Source organism: Agrilus planipennis, unplaced genomic scaffold, assembly GCF_000699045.2.
Source record: "Agrilus planipennis isolate EAB-ADULT unplaced genomic scaffold, Apla_2.0 scaffold109, whole genome shotgun sequence".
Classification (NCBI taxonomy): domain Eukaryota; kingdom Metazoa; phylum Arthropoda; class Insecta; order Coleoptera; family Buprestidae; genus Agrilus; species Agrilus planipennis.
The window spans coordinates 582,475-589,047 of record NW_020438934.1 but is presented as its reverse complement, the minus strand read 5'-3'; the positions used below and the strand labels follow the sequence as shown (position 1 = coordinate 589,047).

The 6,573-nt window shown below is 33.7% G+C and overlaps 1 protein-coding gene and 1 long non-coding RNA gene across 4 annotated transcripts in view; one reads left to right on the top strand and one right to left on the bottom strand.

Annotated features, from left to right (window-relative positions):
* The window catches only part of LOC112904389, a 46,800-nt gene extending 46,343 nt beyond the window's left edge, over positions 1 to 457 (top strand). The window contains exon 3 of the long non-coding RNA XR_003231074.1: positions 404 to 457. This is a non-coding gene — a long non-coding RNA (uncharacterized LOC112904389). The remainder of the gene's footprint in view (positions 1 to 403) is intronic.
* LOC108737983 (dachshund homolog 1) overlaps positions 1 to 6,573 on the bottom strand; it is a 348,890-nt gene that overhangs the window by 102,597 nt on the left and 239,720 nt on the right. The gene's annotated exons all lie outside the window — the stretch shown is intronic.

The following is a 6,573-nucleotide window of genomic DNA, read 5'->3' as shown; positions in this document are numbered from 1 at the left end:
GATGGTAAAACATTTTTTCTTTTTTATTATATTTTTTTAATAAACTTTCGGCTAAGTAAATTAATGCGTACCAACGCCATTTAGTTCGTATAATTGTCAATTATAATTTTTTTCATAAATTTTACAATTTCGCGATGACAATAGATACTTTCAATGTCAGCAGCTATTATAAATTAGAAACAGTTTTAACGATTTTACAATATTTTTGGTTTCAGATTCTCGTTGATCATGAAAATATTTTTATTTATTTAAGCCAGATACGTTAAATTTTTCAATAATTAAAAAATTACTACCTAAAAGAGGTATCCAAGGTATCTGTATACGTATACGGGTTTGGTTAACTTAAACCTATTTTTGTATCTTTAAACTAGTTGTTTATAATAATATTTTTTATTTGTTCTAGTGTTACTGGAAGTTATAGACGCAGAGATAGACAAATTCAACGCACGGCTTAAGGTAGGCATAAATAATAGTAAATAGGTATCATACAAGTTTCAGTATTTTTGGTGCACTCTGATAAATTTTGAAAATAGGTACTGTACGTTTCACCTATTTAATTATCAATCAATTATCTTTCACATATCAGAGGAAAACAACGACAGCAACACGAGTAACAACAGTAGTACCATAGACCTATCCATTGTCGGTATAAACAATTAAACGTACTAACATATGTTTGGAAAAATAAGAGAGTAAATAAAATGAATCAAAAGCGCTGGAAGGTTTTTAATTGACAAACAGCACTCGAATCGCATCTGGACGTGTTGCTTTCCATTAGCATCAAACGGCTTTTAATGCGATCTGTTGTTCCCCGTATTGACAATGTTGTTTCCTTATCGGACTCGTATGTTGTTGCCACAGCCCGAGCCGCTTTGATTTAATGTTATTCAATATCCATGTGCAAACCACCATCGGTGACTCTTCACAAACAAGAAACACGAATTCTGCACTTGCGCTTGTTTCTCTTCTTATTACATATCGTGGAAGATGTGCTCGCTCCGCTTCGTGGTGGCATCCTCTCTTATCAACCTTTAAAACTAATATACATAGGTACACCGGCTTAGTTGAACGAGGAGAATATACCTCAGATTTGTGGCTATCCTTTGTCTCTTGTACAATCTTCTTCCAAACAGCAAAATCGATTATTCTACTTCTTCAGTGTACACCTCGAAGCTTAACATATCCGAAATGAATAAAATTAACATTAAAATGTAGCTATTGAATTAGCTTTAGTCCGAATTGGGATTGAGAATCGTTCTCTGCACACAAGGATTATTTTAATCCAGGTGTACTCTTTTTAAAAAGAAAATGATATTCAGGATTCACAAATTTTGAGTGTGTAGTAATTCGTACTTAATAACACACATGCAAAAAATTAAACCGTTTGATAAATGTGGTATCAGTTTTGGTATTCTTAACATAAATTGAGGCCAAACTAAGAAGATACTTATTAAACACAGTTTAATTGTCCTACAGACAACGCTTATAGTACATTGCATATGTGTTTTTTCTTGTTATTTGTTGTTTTCAAATCAATTGTCATCATTTATGAAGGTATAGATACTTAACGTTAATTTTTTACATAATTTTTATTGAAGGTGTTAGTATTAATATATAATTGTTTTTACTAAATACACATCATGTGTAACTACTTGTATATACAGGGTGTGTCACGGTGACATCTACTAGAATATTTCTGAAACTACTTGGTTATTTCAAATGGAACATCCTTTATATTATGATGCTTTTTAATTCTACTTATGATTTTAGATAGACCTTTATTTTGCTTTTCTACTTCTAAAATTTATCGTTTTCGAGATATTAATTTTTTTTTAAAAAGTATCACAGAGCAACAGGTTGCGAAAAAGCATGCCTATTTTATAGTAAGAAAGCCGGAGCAACAATATTCTCAGAAAAGGTAGCTATACCCTCAAACTTCCCGTCCATACTTTCAAAGTGGGTTTATTACATACAGGGTGTTAGATACCTGGTGGCGGATTTGGTTAACTTCTTCAACTAACAATCGTAAGTCAATTTTTTTAAATGGGTCACCCTGTATATATTTTCATAGCCTTATACAGAATTTTATTCTCTTTCGAATAGTACTATGGCTGTTCATCTGCTTAGAAGCATAACCCCCTCCCACCAGCTATTAGCCCAATATATTACTAGAATATTTGTCTTTTGCCCAACTCTCAGACTATTACAATAAATTGGTTTGTTGCATTAGTAGTAGATCATTCTGCGTTTAAATTAAAACTAACAGGCCACGAATACTCAAAGTGCAAATTGTTCTGACCTTTTCTGTATTTTCTATTCCGCGTTAAAAGAGTTCCTCATCGAATGCACTGGCAATGGCGGCGAGAGAGAGCTACACAAGAAAATGATCGTGCCGAATGCAATCCCACTTTTCATCTGCCTCCATGCTTGTTTTGATCAATGCGTATCAATTAGACTATTATGCTGTCTTTGGAAATAGTCGGTAATGATATGGCTGCGCACTATAACTCTCGAGGCGCTGTGCATGAAGCGTTAATAACCTATAATTTAGGATATGTCATTCATGAAATATTCCCGCAGGAGGGACTTCCACGTATACACGATACACCGCGTTTTTAGGCGGAATGAACGCGTTGCTTTCGTTCGATGATAATACGACCGACCATCTTTGAACAACATTCTTGCAGCTGTGTCCGTCAGTATGATTTTACAGTTTATCCTTTATCGACATTATTCGCTGCAATCATAATCGGACGTCACCTTTCTCACTTGATAGCGCACAATATTTAACCGATTATTACATAAATTACTTAAGTTACCACGCGGTTTTACATTCAGGTGTCGTATTATGTTAGTTCCAAATTCTGTATTATCATTAATTATTATTTCATCATCATGAGGTCGTCAGTCCTAACACTGGTTGGACACGCACCCCCACTCTTTCCTATTCTGAGTTAAACCCCCCATTTCCCTAAAACTAGAACAACCCATATCCTTAACTATTTGCGAACAGTAATCTAACTCTTAACTCCAGTTTTTGCTTCGAATATGTCTCTGACTAGACCTTTATGCCTGAGAAGATAGCAACCTATCTCGCTTATTTCTTATTGACTTCGATAGAGACCTCTGTTTTCCTATTCCTTCTAATACCTCTTTATTTCTAACCTTCTCTATCTACGGTAACCTCAACATTCGCCTGTAACACCACATTTCGAACGCTCCTAAACTTTTCTTTTCCGCCGCGTCCACTGTTCATGTTTCGCACCCGTACAGCGCCAAGCTCCAAACATACACCTTAACAATCTTTTTCATATTTCTAAATTAACCGTTCGCGAGCATATAAATGACTTTTTTTTTTGGAGGCGACTCGACCTTACGCTATCCTTTGCGTTCTATCCCTACTACTTCTTCCGTGCTGACTTATCTGACTTCCTAGATACCTAAACATAGTCACTTCTTCTAATTTTTCGTCTCCTATCTTTATATTCGCTCTTTCCCTACTTTTCCCCTCATGCAAACCAGTATTTTTGTATACTTAACATCTTGAATTATTATTTAGTATAAAATAAATATTATAAAATTTAACTGTTTCGTTATATTAAAGAACAGCCTTTTTAAACGACTCTTATGTTCTATTGCTATTCTCAAGATCAGTTAATTAGGAAAAAAAGGACATTTAAAAAAAGCTTTTTAACGCAAATGTTTTGCAGACTTACTCTACCTACTCTTGGTTCAGAATTTTGCTGTTTTGTTTTCCCATTTGTTATGAAGACCGTTTCAATTTCATCGACAAAAGAAAATAATTCCTGAAAATTGTCCATTGTTATTCATAGTGACCGTAAAGGCATGCAAGCATTCTAACAGGTGTTATGCGACAGACTATCATTCGAATCCAGTCTGTTTTCAATGGGGCATTTATGTGCAATTCAAGCGATTTAACAAATAATGGTCATTTCAGCGATCAAATCTATTAATTCCATTGTATAAGTGGATATTAGAATTCTTCGTCTGTAATCATCGTCAATTTGGGAGGCAACAAGGGTTGTAACAAAAATTAAACGTTCCCAAAAACAAAATTGTTGCCGTGCCGGCCAGGTATCTAATACTTACCTCCACATATATCTCAACTAAGTGGCAATAATTCTACAGCTTTAAACGTGTGTCATCAACGATTACAATTATTTCGTTGCTTGAAGATTTAGGTGGATTAATGACAGGGTTCGATAGATGAAACGTTTCATTTTATATGCTCACGACTTAAATGCGAATTGGTGTTTAAGAAGAAAATCAAATTAAAGCTATTTCAACTATTGTGATTATCGATTATGGAAACATTTTTTTATAGAAACGGGTTATATGAAATAGTATTTTAACGATATTGTTCGGGATTTTACGGCCGGAGTCAATTGTTAAGTATTAATCTTTCAAATCTCTGACTTTTTATACGAAAATAGCAGGTTGAGCGGGAGACAGACAGGTACTTTGGTGCCTCTGGCAGAAAAACTAGCCAACGAATTGAAAAGCGTTCTTCTGAAACAGTACTCAAGGACTACATCCTTCTATTCATTTCTTCAGTAATGTCAAATGGGTCATCTCAAAGAATAAATTTGTGTTAGTGATTTTTCTTCCCTTATCAACGCTTATCCACCCTTATCAACGCTCCAAACCACATAAAGTCTCGTTCAAAAAGTCGTTTAGGTAAATACTAAACTAATGAAATTCTAATTCTTGATTGGCGGATTTCCAACGAGAGGGTTCAGTTGAAACGAGATTATAATGTCTATAAACACTAAAAGGTGGCAAAATCATACTAATATGTTATCTTTAATCAAAACTTGATATACCAACAAGCGGCAATTTTTAATTGATTAGTTTTTTGTTATACTTATTGAATTATTATTGCGAGTGTTAGTCATTTCTTGTTTCTCTGGTAGAACTACCCGGTCATTACCGATCGAAACTGGGTACCCCGCCCATCTCTGGTTTGTATCCATTTTAATTTTCTCATTGAGCGTTATATTTATTTAGCATTTATTATCTATAAAATGTAAATTAAAAGTGTCGGTGAGGTACTGGATCAGGCTCTTTCTCAAAAAAACTACAGGAATAATATTTGAAAGAAATATTTATCCAAAAGAAAATATTACCTTTAAGTTTTATTATCCAATTTTAAAAGAGCATAAAACGCAGGTATAAAGAGTAATATCGCGGGCATAAGAAGCAGAAAATATTGCAAATAGAATCGCCGTATACTTGTAATCTTCGCTGTAGCCAACAAAGTCCTTTGTGCGCCACTAAAAGAATCATAAAAAAGATTGTAATGATCGGCAAATTGCTTTTCCATATGAAGCAATGTTAACGCCGCGCCGTCCGTTCTTTGGTTTATTATAAAACTGAACTGAATTTAATACCGGACAATAAAAATGTATCGTGCGACGACGGTCCCGAAGAGTCATCAAGTCCAGCCAGCCTGCTAGTTCACCAGACCGGACAATTTCGCCGACTTGTCAATATCCTTTATTTTTGCAATGAAATTCCAAAGGCTTTTTAGACAAACGATAAAAGAGGTTACAGCCACAAAAACTTGATGGGTTTATTTTGGAAACTTATTAGAAGGTTTTATCGTGAAAACATTACGGCCAGTGTTTGGAAAAATTTGTCTACGTGAAGCTATTTCTAATTGTTCATAATAAATAGAGATACAAATAAATTAAAAGAAAAAGTAGGTTACATTACTCATGACAACCTATTCATGTCTGTATTCTTTTCGGTGATGCCGAATTCCCTCCCGCAGGTAGTTTTGGTTAAAATATAGATAGTCGAATTCCCTCCCGGGTACTAGTCGAGTTCCCTCCCGTTCATATCACCTCCGATAATTAAGTTAACGACTACTTACCGATTTTATTTATCGAAAATACATATCAGTTATGAAATGTTTATTTATTTACTTTTAAAATGGTTTCCCACTACCTTAACAAATTCAATGTTTGGTAATTCGTGTGCGTCTAGCTTTTTGATGCAATCATCTAGAAAAACTTTATTAGTTTTAGTTGGTCTTGTTAACAATTTTTTAAAATTGGATGAAACACTTCGTATTTTAAGATAAATTTCACACTGAAAATCTAGTAAAACAAGATCATCCGCCGCTGTTGGGAGGCAATTGATGTATAATTGGGAGGGAATTCGACATACCGAAAATTTTAACTGTAATTAAAAACAGGTATATGAGAGGGAACTAGGCATTATCCATTCTTTTTGGAGTGGTATATAAGTAATAAACTTATGACAAAATAAACATAAAGAAAGTATAGGTTTCATTACTTAGTTCGCGAAATTTAAAAGCATTGCAAATATAAAAGTGAACAAGTGAGATAGTAACATTGTAAAAAAACAAATGACCGGCAAACTTCATCAACGATTAAGTTTTTCTAATCATACTTTGTATTTTTTAATATCGATTATATTAGCTATTCCTTTTGTTATTTCTACAGAAGAAAAGTCGTACAAATTAAGTAAAATAAAAAATATTTTTTAAATTATTTGCAATATCATTGAATTATTATTTAGTATAAA